This window comes from Salarias fasciatus, chromosome 19 (assembly GCF_902148845.1).
Source record: "Salarias fasciatus chromosome 19, fSalaFa1.1, whole genome shotgun sequence".
NCBI classification, from domain to species: domain Eukaryota; kingdom Metazoa; phylum Chordata; class Actinopteri; order Blenniiformes; family Blenniidae; genus Salarias; species Salarias fasciatus.
Genome location: NC_043763.1, coordinates 19276674 through 19294576, shown reverse-complemented (window position 1 = coordinate 19294576; position 17903 = coordinate 19276674).

Sequence of the window (17903 nt, the reverse complement as noted above, 5' to 3'; positions counted from 1 at the left end):
GTGTGTGAATCACTGTCATTTTCTTCGATAAATAATCAAAATCTAAAAAGAGTGTAGCCCTTTGTTGTAACTGTATAGTTGTTGTTGTGGGTCTGGCCATTATGTGTAATTCTTTCTCTCTGTGTGGCATTTCATGGCCTTCTGTTGGCAGTGTTTTCAGTAGTAACGCTGATTTGGTTCATGCTGTTACTTTGATATGACTTTGTGTTACTTCGAGATGTTTTTTTTGTGAGTTTATTTCTGAAAATGTTGAGTTTCACCAGTTGCTACTTTATTTTATTCCTCTTTGTGACCATTTATGTGTCTTTTTCAGGTCATTTAACATCATTATTGGTTATTTTGTTGTTCCTCTGTGGACTCTTTCATAATTTTGAGGTAATTTCTGTTTTTCTCTGATTGTTTTCTTTCTTTGTGGTCATTCCGTTAGTATTTCTGGTTGTTTTGGGCATATTTAAAATGGTTTTGTGTCTTTTTAGTCATTTGGAGCCCCGCCATGTTTGTTTACAGAATTTTTTTTTTTTAATCATTTTATGTCCTGTTTTGTTGCTTTATCTTGTTTGTTGATTCATTTCTAAATATTAAGTTTTCATCTAAAGAGAATTTCATGTCAGTGTATTTCTGCTGGGTGAACATCATTCAATATTCCAGTATATTGATTTATCCAACTCAGGGTCTTGGGATGCTGAAACTGACTCCAGCTCCTGGAAGGGTCACAAGTTCATTCTAGGACTTAACTTTAGAAAATACCGTAGAGCTCTAAATAGATATCATGGATACTATAGTCGTCATATTCAATGTTTCAAGTCATATTCAATGTTAGCATCTTAATATTGCTTCTTGAAGGCTTGCTGTGTGTCTTAGCGGTTGATTAAAATCAGTGTGAGACGATGCCCTCATGTCTGATCCAGGTCCTCGTGGACGTCCGAGCACACCTCGCGTTCCAGCTGAGTTCAGTCCAGTCCCATCTGGAGTGTCAGGTTAGGCAGAACTGACTGCTTCCCTGTGGGCTCAGCACTTCAAACTTCACGACATCAAAGACGCGACCCAGAATGCTTCAGCTTGCATTTAGTTCAGAACTGTGACTCCCTGCGATGCGCACGGTCTGCTCCTGGAGGTTCACCACAAAAACAGTCACCGTCCTGAACTCGGTGTCACAAAGAACGGTTCATTCAGCTCCACCTGTTTTTTTTTTTTTTTTTTTGTGAGAGGAATATCAGCAGCTTTACACACAGTGTACAGAATACGAACTGTGTTGTGTTCCCCTCGGCTTGAGCTACCGTGAAGCAAATGACTCAACATGCCGAATCGATACACTCACTGTAATGCAGAGCGCATGCAGCGGCTGAAAGTGTAGCATCAGATGCTATTTTTGTGCTTTCCCCTCTGCTGTGCATCTACGTTGTGCTTCATTCAACTGAACACGTTATCACTTGTCAATATACGGTATGATATGTGATCAGCTGAATGATCTGGAAATTTGGCTTCTCTTTAAGAAATGGTCTGCAAAGTGTTGCATGTTGTACGACCTGATAGAATCAAGAATCCAGAGAATCAGCATCAGACCACTTGGTTTAATGGAGTATTCAGCCTTTCATTTTTGTAAAGTCTGATAAGAATAGGTAAAAATCAATAAGAAATGCTCCTTGTTGTTTACCCAGACTGTGGAACTGTGACTGAACTTATTTCTGCTTTTGATGGCATATCTTCATTGTGCCACAACAGACACAGATCTTCAGACATCTCTTCAAATGCACTGCTAAGACCAACCTTCCACTTAGTTTGCATTGCGGATAATAAATATGCTCATGACAGCACTTCTATTTTTCTCATGCAACATTTTTAATTTCTCCCCATTGTAGAGAAAAGTTAGCATCAGACTCAGTATACACAAATATATTGACTTGATGTTAACTTTGACTTTGTTAAAACTTAAAGAGAAGTTGACTTTGGTCAGAGTGCCACATTCTTCTTTATGCCATTAGCTTCAACAAATGCTGATTTTAGACCTTGCCCATCTTTAGGAAATTCAGATTATCCAGTAAAACATGTTTAATGTGTACACTATAAACACTGATCTCCTAAAACCTTGCACTTGTTGTTTATGCCTGCTTCAAATGCAAATGCATCAACTCAGGACCAAATTGGCGGTAGCTTTCAGTCAGTGGTCTTAATGTTTCGGCTGATCGGTGCAGTTCAGCATCCTCAACAATCCCTGGTTCATTTCAGTCAGAATTTATTTTGTATTTTGTGCAACAAAAGCTCCAAACAACAGTGAACACCGGGGACGATTTGACCGGGAGACTTTTTTCTTTTTTCTTGCGCTGAAAAGCCCCAGCCCGCATTATGTAACGTGTCTTTAAAGTCCCAGTCCGCTGGGGATCTGCCAGGTTTCTGCAGGAAGGGGAATAAACGTTCACACACACACACACACAACTACACACACACAAGCACAATTTGTTGCGATGGCCAACATAACAGCCCACACTGCTTCTTTCTCTGAGCTGGAGCCCAGGTTTAAAATAGCTCCGCTCCCTCTCAGGTCTTTACCATGATATTTGTGATGGTCTTATATAATCGACACCTCCTGATCTCCTCTTCCTCTTCATGCTAGCGCTTGTATTCCATCCCGCCTATCACACTTTTCAGCTTTGACAAAAGAACCTGTGGAAAAAAAGGGAAAAAAAAACGGTTGGAGTGGTTTTCATGGCAGAGGTAGCCGGTCTGCTCTTGTCCAGACGAACTGGCGAACAATGAACTCGCCCTGTGTTCAGCTTTTGTTCTGTCGGATGAGCGACAACGCTCTTGTGCTAATGGATCCCAGTTTTATTCATATCAAATGTGGTGATTTGTAACTGTTTCATCTTTTCAGCTGCTATTTATTTTTTTTCTGTGTCCATTTGAGGTGATTTCATCTTTTGGTTTTTATCTGCCTTCATTGTTTCTATCATTCAGAGCCTTTTGTGGTCATTTTGTGTGTGTTTGTCGGTCTTTTGTGTCCTATTGTTGTACATTATGTCTCTTTGCTGCTATTTCGTTTCTATTTGGAGTGAGTTTGTGACTCTTTCTCGTTATCTTGTGTCATTTATTGTTTCTTTGGGGCCATTTTGTGTGTTTTCTTGATGCTGTGCGTCGTCCTGTAAGCGTTTCATTTCAGAAAGTTTGTGTCCTCTTTCAGTTCAATAGTGTCATTAATTTGTGTCTTGTTGTTGATATTCCTCACCTTTTCAGGTCATTTCATGTCTTTTCATTTTAATTTTGTGTCTTTTTTTCATCATTTAGCGTCTCTTTGCGGTCACTTACTCTTCTTTCGTGGTTCTTTAACATTAATATGTCTGTTTCTTGACGTTTTCTGTGTTTTGTGGTGTTTTTTTGTGTGTGAAAAGTTTTCATTCCTCCCCATCTGTCTTTTGTGATTCCGTCTGCTTCATGAAGATGAAGTGTCTCTTTGTGGTGAGTTAGTATCCCCTTATGTTTTATTTGTGTCCCTATAGTGGTTCGAGGTCCTTTTGTGTGTGTTTTTTTTCTGCCGCTTTGTGGTAATTTTGAGCCTCTTTGTCGCTTTTTGCTGTGTTTTCCTGTTTGTTTTGTGTCTCTGGTGAGAGCAGTGTGTCTTTCTTTCTTAGAGAAAATGCACTTATTATTCAAGGGAGAAGATCTGTTGGTGTAATTTTCATGGCAAAGGGAGTCAAACTGCATTTGAGCAGACAGACAAGCAAACACTGAAATCCTCCAATTTCCAGCTCTGCTCTGAGGTGAACGTGCCTCAACTGCGTGCAAATGCTAATGCTCTGTATTTTTCTCATCCTGCCTGGAACGAGGAGCCAGTTTATATATGTGACACCCTCATCCAGTGCATCGTCTCACCAGCTGCTGGACACTTTACTACCTGCTGCAGAGCCCCGCTCGCTGCTGTCTGCAGACATTTTCCCTCTAATACACGTCAAACGCTGTAAAATTGAGTGTGTCTGGTTTACAGCAGCTCCTCCAGGAAAGAGTTAGGAGTGAAAATACATCTGTCTCTCCTGCCTCAGACACAAAATGTGGCCCCCACCTTCAGCTCTTTGTTCCCAGCCATAAACGGTAAAAAAAAAAAACCCTCCACACAACAATCCCTGGATAGATAACAGCAGTCGGCTGAATATGAAGATTGTGGGCCATTCCTAAACACTGGATGCTGCTTTACCTGAAAAAGCCCCTGAAAGGCAGACTTAATATTTGCAGCTTACCTCTGAAAAATATCCAGTAACGTCTCTTAAAAATCAAATCACACATCATAGGGAATGAAACCTCACGCACAATCATTAATAACATGATGATGGGATGTGCTGTGATTTACCTGAACTTTATCAACATTTTAATATGCATGAACCTATTAATAACTTTACCTACCTGTTTTTTGTAGGATCAGTCAGATCTGATTATTGTGTGGGATCGTCTAATAAAACTAAGAACGATTACTCATCATGTCTGAACCAGTGAGGAGAGATTAGAGACGGTCATTCCAGGAAAATCAATATATGTAATCGTTAATATTTGTATTTGTTACAACACATTTGCATCACCATTAGTTTCATTCATTGCATGTAATTATATGAATAGCTTTTTTTTTTTTTTTTTTAATTACTAAAATAGATTTCACAAACTAAAATGTAACCGTTTATAGCAGGAATGTCAAACATAAGGCCCTTGGGCCAAAACTGGCCCACAAGAGACAAGAATTTTCAAAGTCATGCTGTCGGGATGAGTTTGTAAAAACCTACATTATGCAGCAGCTATAGGAGAAGATTTTAGGACATTTCATTCCGTTTTGCACCAGAGGGTATCCTTAATATTGGTTTTAAGTTGAGATTGTTGTAATTTTTTTCTCCATTTTTTAAAACCGGAGCTTCATCGGCCCCAGTGTCATTTTCCTGATGCTACCCTAAAACAGTTTTTTGTTTCCCTGCAATTTTCTGCATGAAAATCACCCAGCATTAGTGTAAATAGTGTCATAACTTCAACAAATTCAACAGTAAAAGCAATGTTTTCTGGAGCCACAACAAAACTGAAACCACTGTGATTTTATTCATGACAGCTCGTCATTTTGCACTTTCCAAACAAATGGGAATAAAACAAACATTTTTCTGATTATACAGCAGGATCCAAAAAACTACATTGGAATGATGATTATTTGCTCATACAACCAGGGATCACAAATTTATAAGAGATGTTCTGAATGTGACATGTAACATGGAAAGATGCTGTAATTTTTTCTGTCTACAGTCAAACTGAGCTTGAATTATTTTTTTATATTCTTCTTCTTTACCTGCATGACCCTTCGATAGATTTGGACTCATCAGAGGTTAAACCTGCTGCCACTCTAAAGTTAACCCAATAGAGATGAAACTGTCTGAAGTTTCCACCCAAATATGACTTTCTTGGTGCGATTAGAAAAAAAAAATGACATGAGAACTAAGCAAAAGTGTGAGAAATGAGATCAGTATTCAGAGCAAAGAGGATTTTTCTCCACGCTGAATGATGGGTGGACAGAAGGTCTCCCAGGAAGCGGCTCACGCAGCTCTAGAACCATTTGTACAAACTGGGTCAGTTGTATCAAAAGCACGATCGGGCAGATCAAACGTGCCCAGAGGACAAATTTATTTTTATTTTAAGATTTCACGGTCACTCACTCGATGAGTGAAAGAGGTGAAGGAGCAGCGAGAATCCCTCTGCTGCACACGCCGACGAAGATCTGAAGGTCCAAGGCCTGATTCCACCCTGATCCAGTTCGTTTAAGTGCCTCTGTTTCATTCTGCCATCCAACCACATCAAAGTTAGAAGCACTGTTTAAAGGGTCTCTCCTCTCTAGCTTGGTGGTCGCCGTGGTTCTTATCACAGCTTGAATCTTCATTTTTAAACTATTACGTGTGAATCCCAGAAACAAAGGAAACGGACTGACAGGCAGTGGAAATCTGCTTCGGTCAGGGCTGCACCCAGTCAGCGTCGGGTGACCCCGTCCTCAGGGTCTGTGACCTTCGGCTCTGACGGCACACTGCACACTCAGCCTTTCTGCTGTGGCTCTCTGCAGATTTTACAAAATTCCATGTGAATAACAGTGACATTCCTCTCGAGGTGACAAACGTTTAAAGATTATCAATCACTTACCTTTCACTTCAGGTGATCGATTCTCAGCCATGGATAAGCACCAAAGAATTAACTTTCACTGATTTTAATAACTATTTAGTCTTAACTTTTGCTGTAATGACCAAAAACAGTCACTAAATATTGTTACAAGCCTTTAACATTCAAAGTGTTTGATGTAATGACCTGTTCATGCAATAGATTTTGAATCTATCTACCTGTCCTGCAGCGTAAGGTTGGTTCAGGATCCATTCATACGACACTTCAACTGAAAATGTACCGTTTCATTGTTTTCACAGAGCAACATTTTGAAATCGACACAGAATTTACACAGAAAATCTTCTGTGGAAGGCTGCAGCTTGGCGGCCGAAACATGTCAAGGTAGGCAAAATAACCTCTGGCCTGTGTATACGAATCCAAACCATGAATACAAAAAAAGGCCTAATGAACCTTAGCGGACGTACTCCGTAACATTTGGATTATTGCACTGATGTGTGTGCTGGAACCCCGCCTCCTGCATGTCAGTGGTGGTCATCCCTGAGGAATGCAGCCCCTCACTTGCCTTTAAGCAACCATGTGTTTTTTTTTCTGTTTGTTGAATCAACATGGATTTTTTGACAACATTTTCCCTGAAGTGAAGTGCACACTTTTGTTGACTCCAGCAGCAGCAGGGCCAAGCCAGGGGATCTTACACGCAGTCAGCCAAACAGATACAGAAAGAAGGCCGTCCTTGAGGGGATGACTTAAAAAGGTATGAAAAAGTAGTTTTTGCAAAATCTCATACTGATGTGAAGCTGAGACACCGGAGACGTAACAGACCGGACAAAGACGTGAGCTCATTTTGAGTGTTCCTGTCCTCCGGGATCATTCGGACTAAAACCCTTCTGTCAGCGCCAGTAAATAATCCAAACAATGGCGACTGTTCATGTTGTTAATGGGATTTGCTGACAAGTGATAAGCGTGCAGAATTACAGTGTGCGTGCACAAGTGGGAGATGCAACCTTGAATTCTGATGCCTTCCACTTTAAATTCCTGCACGCTCGTGTTTCTGTGCCGAGATTCGGCAGCGGCGGCGGCGGCGACGGCGGCGGCAGCAGCAGCTCCTTTCGTCCTCTTCACACATGCAGCGCATACAAACAGCCAGCACCCACACAGAAGAAGTCACACACACTGACAATACAAAAGCCAGCGGCCGCCCACACACATACACGCACACACGCCCACGCACGGTCAAATACAACAGCGATGAAAAAAAAATTGCAATAAAGATAGAGATAGACGACTATCAGAGACAGACTCCGATGAACAGAGCGGCTATAATGTGTGTGTGTGTGTGTGTGTGTGTGTGTGTGTGTGTGTGTGTGTGTGTAATCATTTGGACACGCCAGCGGAGGCCTCGTGCAGGAGGTTGGGTTTAAATGAGGACACTAATAGTGGCCGCACACTCAAAAAGCCATCCATACGTTAGCAGGGGCAAGACAAATTACAGCGTTTCATGGCAGTAAATTTCTATTTGGCTCATGTCGCGTTTGCTCTCATCTTGCCCTCGTCTGATATTTTGCATAAATCACGGCGAACGTTACCGTTGCGCAAGAGGAAAACAAAGGCTGTCACGCTGGGAACAGCCTGCCCTGGGTAATCAGGCAAGCCTGTAAGTGCAGCCACCTACCTGCTCGGGGATAGGTGGAGAAACACCTGCCGCAGGAGCGAGTCGTGGCTCTGTGCGGCTCTGATAAACACAAAAGGGAGGAGATCTCGGGGGAGAGCATCAATTCCTGGAAAACAACAACAGCGTCGGCCATTTGTCTCACAACCTTTCCCAGACGTGCAAATAAGAGTCGCCTTGCAGAAAGTGAGAGTGCGGCGCAATGTTGGTTAAAAGCCCAGAGGACGGCTGGTTTGTTTTACAAATGATAAAAAAAAAACAAACAAAAAAAAACCTCCTTTCCCAACTTAATGTGAATAGATTGAAGAAGAGAGATTAATTCCTCTGAGAGCACGCACGGTGCCAGCTTTACTTATTGGAGTAAATTCGTTGATTCTTCGAGATGAGAAACACAAGAACAACAGGAGAGCGGGGAAAAAAAGTTGGGATGATTTGATCCAACAATTTAGCCATAAAACACCGTCATTCTGACATTCTGATCTATGGACCTGGACGCGAGTTCCTTCACAGCCAGCAGTCCTGAGAATAACATGTTTCATAATAGTAATATTTTACTATCATAAAATGTAGTCAGGCAGGTGGTTGAAGATGTGCACCGCAGCAGCCCCTGTCCTGCCGCCCGAACGCATTATTATCATCAGTTAGCCAAAGCTGTTGTCTTAACTGGTGCTTCATCAATGAGCTCTTGTTCGGTGGCGGAGAAACGCCTCATTAATTCTAAAATAATTCAGTCCTGCTGACAGCATCATGAAAAAAATGTCTGACAGCAAGTAGTGAATAACACTGACATAAGCTTGCACGGAATTGCACACAATGAGGAACCAAATCAAACGCTTATTTTTAGCCTGAAACAGTCGGCGCGGCGTTAAAACAGCCCTCCAGGTGAAGGTTAAACGGGCAGTGGATGAAGGCAGCGTACACCTGGGACGGGTCACCCGTCCACACACACATTCACACCTACAGGCTATTTAAAGTCACCGATGCGAAGAGTCAGGACGGCAAAAAACGCATACACCCACGAGTTAGGAATACACACCAGATGCAATCAGGAACAGAGGAGAACACAAGGGCAGAGTCAGAAGAAGAGTTCAAAGAGAGTTGAAGTTCGCCGGGAAGGCCAGACTTTGTGCTCCAGTTCTTGTTTATGCTGATCGGTAAGTTTGACGCCGAAAGAATAGCGCCGGTTTGTGGTTTAGTCTTAAGTAGCATTCACTCTCGCCCTTGATTTGATCACATATGGAGGATGGCATTCAGTCACTCCTAACACACCTCCAGTCACGAAACTAATCATCATTAATTTAGAATTTTTGCAAGTTTTGTTCCCCAGATTCTCTCCTGGATCCTGACTGGAAAAGGAAACATAACTTCCTGTATGCTAATGCTAATTAGATATGTTGATCTGCAGTCGTCACGATGTCTTGTGGTGCATTCATACAGTGATTGGGATGCTGATCCCCCTTCGCCCCTGCCCCCTCAGTGGGTTTTTTTCTGAGCTAGATTGGGTGCGCTCTCATGGGAGCTGCAACCTGGGGGGTGCGAGGCCTTCGCCGCCCTGATTGCCGTCTTACTGTGCCATCAGCTGCCACTCCAGCTGTCACCGCGCCGTTCATGGACGTCATCCAGCCTTTCCTGGAGGTCACTGCGCTTCTATTAATAGACCCACTGGTGCCTCTTGGACACATTCGGAGCGATGACACAGACCTTATTACAGTCATTGAATCAAGACCCATCTCACATGCTAGGATCACTTTAAAATAATGGCGCCAGAAGAGCAATATAGCCATCTTGGTTTCCTGATTTCAGGTGGGCCATCACCTCCGTGTGCTGAGATTCAGCAAAACATCCTCAACTCCAGTGTCTATGTGCGTCATCAACCCCAGTGACTTCAGATGTTGTATATAAATGTATGAGATGTTTCTCTGCATCACATGTCTTCAATAATCCATTTAAGACTTGAATTTCAATTTACATTTTCTTAAAGCAGAACAGTTGTACCTCATACTTCAGGTTGTACGAGTGTCCCTAATGAAGAGTGTGTGCTGCTGTGAGTAAAAGCTTCTATAAGGTTGACTGTAAAGGGGCAGCCAAATTGGTTTTATTTACTAAAAAAAGAAGCTTTTCCCTGGTGCTCTGAGAGCTAATTACAACGGAGGGCCTGAATTACAAATTGGGGGTGTCATTTTGAAAGACAGGGACATTCGCCATGAGAGGGAGGTCTAATGAAGAGAGATGTTCAGCTCTGAGGTCTCAATCCAGGAGTTAGTTCAAACGGAGGAATAAAATATATTGGCTGCAGTTGCAATGTATTTTTTAGAGAACTTTTACACAAAATCGAGGTAAAGCCATTGTTTGGTTGCTGACTTGTTTGGTGTCGTTATTATTTGTGTTCTCTCTCTGCTGCATGTGTGACTCTTGAATGAAACATCTACAGTGAATCCAGACCGAGTATTGTTACGAAACATAAGGATTGCTGTGACACAGAGTACACCGCTGGCGGAAACGGTGATCCGAACGGCCATTAGCGGCGGCTGCTCCCACTACTGCTGTTAGTAACGCAGTCCATGAGGTGACCTAGTTTTTCAGCGATGCGTCATTGGCTCTGCACACCTCTTCAGTCACAATACGATCGACCATCAGAGATCCTCCCTCATACACAACACAGGCTGGAGCACGCGCAACGAGATGATATTTTACTTTTATTCCAGCTTTGAAAAATTATATTTTGGATTTTTCGTCAGTTAGAAAGTAACTTTATAAAAAGGTCTCAAAAAAGGTTCTGATTGATTTCTAGCGAAATCCTTTCAAGGTGGCGTGGACTTTATGAGAATTTAACCGTAATCCTCCCCTTGGATCATAGCATTTCTGAATATTACCGGGTAATGACTTGTTTTCGCTATTGAATAGTTTTAAACTCCACAAGATTAGTGAATTTAAAGTTTTTGATTGGGAGATAAGTGGATTGGTGTGTTCACGAAACACAACCTTGTGTATAATTCTTATTGCTCTTCTTTTTTTTTAGAGAATTAAAGGACTTTGCAGTGAATTTGCATCAGTATTCAAAAATACTTCCACACAGTAAGTTAGATTAGGTAAAATCAGTGAGATGTAAAAAATGTGAAGCCATTCTGCCCTAGCATGTCTTTAGCTTTGATCTGGGCTGAGATGCTTCTGGATATTTTGCTTTGTACCTTTTTAATGTGATGAACAAGAAAATGTATAAAAAAAATGTTGTTTTAATTTACCCCGAGACTTTCTTACCAATGTACACGATACAACACCCATCCATTTATCTCACCCATTTGCTTTGTCGAGTCGGGGCTGCTGGGATCTGGAGCCGATCCCGGCTGAGTGCGGCCAACAGCAGAGTAATCCTGGGCGAGGGAGCCAGTCCATGTCAGAGCCAGCACAGAGAAACAGACACAAACCTACGGTTTGACAGTCACAATTTAACCTAACAGCATGTCTTTGGATTGTGGCGGGATGGCCAGAGCACCGAGTATAAATGCACATGGAGAACATGCAAACTAACCCGAGTCCGAACCTGACCTCCAGCCATCGGCATGTTCACCTGCGGCCCGGGACACCACCAAAGAAAAAAAAAAAAAATCTTGTGAGGAAAGTAAATCCCAATTAGCCTTTCACCGTCCAACAAGGAAAACTTGGCAGTCAGTTCGACTCTGAAATGAGTCCTGCCGTCTAGAAATGCGTGGGGAACGGTGCTCAGGAGGATTCTCACAGCAGCTGTAAGCAGGGTAGTGGAAATGTTTGTGGCTGTTTCACAGCCTGAGGGCCCGAATAGCTTACAGTGAACTAATGATGCAATATATCACAGAGGGCTTGAAGTTAATTTGAGGACAACTGTCTGGAAGTTGAGGCAGAAGTCGACTTTTCAACAACATAATGGTGATAACAGAAGCGAATCCACCAAGGAATGACACAAAGAGAAATGGAATGAAAGACTTTAATCCATTACAGGACTTACCTTGTCTTGCACGTCTATTATCAGGACTTGTTCCACTGCAGCAGGTCATGAAAATGATTTTACCGTCCTTCCACAACACAGATGAGAAACTGTTGCTGCAACGGTTAAAGAGGCGGTGGTTAAAGAGAGATGAGAGGAAAGTACAAACATTTCCCGGCTTTTAATGAACTCCTTTAAAAATCAGTCCCTTGTTTATTCTCCCAGCGAACTGATCCTGAATAGTTTGTTCAAATTGGTTTAAGAATCACAGTTGAATCTCCGCACATATTTTTTCAGAGTGTGTGGCAAACAGACTGTGTCATCTGGCCCAGTAAATCACCATAGTCCCTGTGGTGACTGTAGAACTGGCACATAGATTAACTATTCATGGTAGTTTCTCTCTCTCTCTCTCTCTCTTCCCTCTTTTCCCCTCTCTTTCTCTCTGGCCTTATTCAGAATGTTCTAATTAATCAGCCTTAAATAGACGGACAGACCACATTACTGACACAACTTCTCATGAACCACCATGCACCATTTATTTATTCCACAGATGGCACTCCGGGAACATGTGGGCTGTATATGCTTGGCTGTACGCTGCTGATGCATTCTGGTCATCTTTACACGGGACGGAAAAATAAAACCTTCATTGGAATTACATATTTGACTGTGACTGTATCTTAAAGAATTCAAGATGACATTATATTAGATGTCATTTAAAAAAAAAAACGATTACTTAAGTGGCTTATCTTGAAAAGTATGCTGCTCCAAAAACAGTGGATGCAGCTTGGCAGAAATGAGAGACGGGGTATCTGATTTGCAATGTGACGCAAAATTATTATTTTAACAAGAAAGCATCCATCCATCTATCTGTCATCGCTGGAGCCAATAACAAATCACAAATGTAAGACACATGGGAATTATATAGTAATAAATATGTCTGATTTGATTAAAAAAAAAAATCTTTTAATGTTGTGCCAACGACAACTAAACCCTGTCCCTGATATTGAAGAAAGTGGGGAAGTGAATCATAGGAGGGAAACTCTTTCTTGGAAGCTTGATAAATGCTCCGTTCACACGGGATTAGTATTATCCAGGGATCCGACCATCCGTCACTGTTTCTTGCAGCGCGTTTACTCGAGATAAGAAAAGTCTGTATTTAACTCACATTTACTGACATACATATGGAGTGAAGTCTGTGCACGTCACAGGAGCTGCTGTTGAAAAAAAAAAAAAAAAACTAGTGCGACTACTTCTACATCCGTACCTAAAATGCTGTCAGTAATTTGCACCGCAGCTCCGTTATTCAACCGGGAACAAAAACTCCAAATCACCATTGGTCCTGATGTAATGCTCATCCCGCTCCAACAGGGCACAGGTCTATTTTAAAGCCTCCATCTGAAACTGTTGATTTCTCGCTTCTGCATGAACTTCAGCTCAGCACAGGGAAGGCGTCTGGGCAGAGCGGAGCGACACTGGTGTTGATGCAGCTGGGAGATGAACGCAAATGAAGCAATTCCATCACATTATGAACGGGCCGGCCGGAGTGATGGAGCGCCTGATTGACACGAGGTCGACTGCTCTGAAATGCTTCCTCACGCCACCCAGCAGCTCCAGCCCGACTTCGCAGCAGGAATCACCATGTACGACTCCGACTGTTTGAGGAAAATGATAAACACAGTGAAGATCCTTTTCACTTGGCCTCACCTGCTTCCGTTTTTGGAGTTTGCTGCTTCTTCTCTTGCAGAAACGGCTGTTTCACAATCTTGTTAGTTTTTGGACTCTGTTCTGGTTCTATAAAACGACCAAGTTCCAGGAGAATATGGACATTTTTGCACAAATGGACAGCCAATATACAACAAAAGCTTTCTGTTTTCTCTTCAAAACATCATGTATACGGGTCTTAAGCTCAATGGTCAGATTACACACAAACTCAAGACAAAGGTACTGTTTAGCTGACCTCTAAGAACACAAGTGTTTGGATTCTTAATGTGCTCTGGGTTTCAAGCTGCTTTGACAATGTTTTTATGTATTTTTGGTCAGTTTAGAAGGAAGAACAGCCTGTAGGTATGCTTATATATTTTTTTTAAATGACATAGAGCAACATTGCTGATGTTTATAAGCATCTCTTAAATGTAAGTTCATATTCCTGTCCTTTTTTAGCCAGTTTTGGTTTCTACTGATTTGAATTTTAAACCAATTATAATGTGCTACAAATGTCTTTGGTAGATTTAATAACAAATCTTCAAGGCTGCCTCATGGCTCTGAAAGAAGGAAACCTTTCGATCGAAGACAAGAAGCTGAATCATCTCGAAACCAAAAAAAACACGTTTTGCTCTTTAATTTATTCATATTTGATGCGACAATGAATCGTCATGTCCGTCTCCACCATGAAAAGATGTTTGGTTGAACGTTTCAGCTCATCCCCATGTTGAATCATCAAATATAATTTCTGAATTTGAATGATGGTTTTGATGTGAGCACACGGAGTTCTGTTCATCAGCAGTGAAACCATCATCGAACGCTCATCCCGAACAACGAGACCGCATGTTTGTCACAGGGACTGCTCTGGGCCACGATCCTGTTCTTTTTTTATATGGACCAATCTGTTCCAGAACTCTACACGTCTTCTTTTTGGTCCATGTCAAGTTCTCTCTCTCTCTCCTCTTTTTAATGTTGTCATCTTCTGCTGAATCCTGAACTCTGAACTCAAACACTCCTCTCGACGAAGGCTGAAGAATCTCTCCACTTCATCCTCCTTCATTTACAGAGTTGTTTCTACTTAAGAGTCACACTAGCAGGTTGTTTTCAGTTCCCTTGAAGATGCGCTGGTTTGGTGTTTCCCCAGTGGCTTCTTACCATGACTCCAACAGGTGAATCTTTTCAGTTAATCTGTGTGGTCAGAATCATACGGACTATTTTCGAGTTCTGTTCTTAGAATGTTGACTTATAGTAAGATTACTCACAGGCTCACGCGAGAATTCCCCAGTTCAGGTTCCATTGGTTTGAAGTATGCACGTTTTGCCTGTGCATCCATGGTTTTTCTCTCACTACTTTCCTCCCAAGGTCCAAAAACATGCATTAGAGGTGTGTTGTTGCTGTTCCTCACATTCAGCCGAGACAGGCGACCCACAACCCAAAATAATAAAGCGGGATGAAAGATGGATGACATCTCTGCTGTTAGATCTCCATAGAGAACAAATCATCCTCTGTACCTCTTTGAAGTGATAACTTTCCTTGTTTTTTTTTCCTGTCTTTTGGTAGAATCCAGATTCGTTTAAAAGTCCCTACTCACTGGGCTGAGACACAAAAATATGGATAATACACAAATTGTACTAAATCAGACTGAAAGTGGAGGTTTTCTGACACAACAAACCAAAGCCAGTCGCATTCCACCATCAAGTTTATCTTTATTTATACATTAATGCATTTCAACAAGGCTTGGGATAATGGCACACAATAAGATTTCACATAAATCATGTTTTCCCACTAGGATTTTTGATCTTAGTTGTTAATCGCTACTAAGCTTCAACAGTGATCCGCAATGACATGAGCTGCAAAAGTATCACGCTTATGGTCCGATATCACTGGAGTCTACAAAAGTCAGCGAATGGCGTCGTAAGTATTCTTTCCATGGTGTATCACAGTGAAACTACATGTCTTGCCACAGTTTAATGCGAGCAGAAATAGGAAAAAAATAAAAATAAAAAAAAATCATACACACGCTTCTCTGGCTTGTGGTCCAATTCATCAGCTTTAGTTACTTGGATACAAAAACCCCTTTCAGCAGACATGTAAAGCAGCAGGATTAAAAGAAAAGGGGGGAAAAAAAAGGTATTATTCCAATATAAAGCAAGTTTTCAAGTGGTAGGGAGCATAGCCAATTGTATAATACAAACAATGAAAGAAAATCCGAATGAACAAAGTGGTAAAAACAGCCTTATTAGATTGAGACCTCAGCCAGAACACGGGCTCGGTGTCACGTAAGTGCAAGTAAAAACAGGCAGTGCGGCCCACCGGCTGGTCTACCCAGGTAGCTGTGTAACGTCCCATCGCCACCAAACAGAAACAGGCTTCAGATGACACCGCACGGCTTTCCACGCATGATGGTGTCAAAGCGCCAGAGCTGGCGGAGAATCTTCAAGGAAAAAGTGCCTGAGGCCCCGAACGAGGGGCTGCGGGGGGAAAAACCGGCTCCGTGAGCTTGATTCACAGCCATGTCCCGATGAAATCTTTCAAATGGGATCAAAAGCAAGAGCAGACATGAGATTGCATCAGCGAGAGGCGCGTTAGCACGTACGCCCTCTCCGTGTCTTATTTTTGCTCGGATGTGAACAGTGGGTGGAAAGTGTCCCAAGTTATGTGGAATTTCACACACTTTCAAATAGGAGCTAATTCTGATTTCAATTTTACACTCCCACATGCCATCATACAAGGCTGCAATATCAGCAAAGCCAAGCAGTGTCTTGGGATCCCAGACTTTCAGCAGAATCAAAAAGTTACATGTTTATGAGGCGTTTTCAGACCAGAGGGACTTTCCTGAAGTCCTCAGGACAACTGGAGGGGGGAGGGGGAGGAGTTGATTTGCTGGTGGCAACAAGAAATCACAAATGTGCCGTTTTCTAAATGTGAGACCGATAATACAATCCTTTTTTGTTGTTGTTTGTTTTAAATGTTTAAACTGAACACTGCAACGCATCGTTCGACTTTCTCGTCAGCAGCCATAACTGTGACTCTACATGAGGCTCAATCAACCCGCAGAACATTGGGTTTGAAGCGGGGCATAACGGCTGTAATAAAGCAATCATCAATGCAGCTCCAGTCCTATAATTCTCCAGGACAACCAGGGGGAAAAAATAAATAAAATAAAACACTCCCTTTGTGTCGCCCTGCTGGAGTGAGCAATATGTGCTGGAAGATATTTGGCATCAGAATATACCGGCCAATTTTCTGAGGCTGAAAGTCTCTAATGACCTCGCTCGGGTATCTTTTGCTATATTAAACAATGTGGCGTGAATAAAAATTCAGGAGGAATCCAGCTTGTAGTTTTAACCTCCAACAGATGTTGCGCTCACTCAAAATGTCTTCTTGACTAACAACCTGTGTAAACGAGGCCATCGATGGGATTTTATTGAGCAGACTGAGGAAAAAAGAGGCAGTAAAGCTCAGGGAGATATAGAGCATCCGCAGCAGGACCGGAAAAAGACTTTCTCATTTTAGAGATGATATAAATGTGACACAACGTAATTATACGACATCCAATCAAGGCTTTGAAAGCTCAGTCCACAAACATGCAGGGAATGTAAAGAAGTTTTCAGTCTTATTTTCTCGATTTCTCATGACGTAGATCAGAGGTGTCAAACAGTCCAGTTCAGGGCCCACATGCAGCCCACGTTCATCTTGATAGGGCCAGACCGGCAAAACAGAGCTGTAATAACTTTTAAATCTACAATTTACAAGTTTCATTTGCTGTGACACAGAGTATACGTAGTCAAAATGTCTGTATTTTCTCAAAAATCAAACAATAATGATGAAAAAAATTACAGCAAATCTCAAAATACAGTCAATTTGAATAAAACGTTCTGGTGCAAAATACAGTGAACTTGTCCTCTAACGATTAAATTATGCAGGTTTTTAAAAATTCATGACGGCATCAGTGACATATCAGGTCGGGTCTCAGTGTTGCATTGTGTCAACAACGCTCCAAAAAAAAAAAAAAAAAAACAAAAACAACACAAATGTCTTCTTTGAAATTTTTCCCATTTGCATGGCGGTTGGCGGCCAGATTGGAGCCAGTTCTGGTCCATGGGCCTTATGTTTGACACCCCTGATGCAGACCTTGAGCATGTTTAAGACGTTACTGGTCTGAACTGAACTGGTGGGATTTCTATGAAGAATAATGAGAGGTATTTATGATGCCACCGGTGACACGGAGCGAGCTGCTGCAATCAGCATGTTACTGGACACATTGAATGAGGTTGCCTGCTTCCTGGTTCATGTAGATGAGATGTCAGAAAGTTAGCAGTTGGGGGGGGGGGGGAATCCCCATTTTTCCAGCATGCAGAGAACAATCAGAAACATCCAAGAATTCATCACCAGCGAATTTGCAAAAACATGACAAATGAATCTGAATTCAGCAACACGAACAGAAGCAGATGA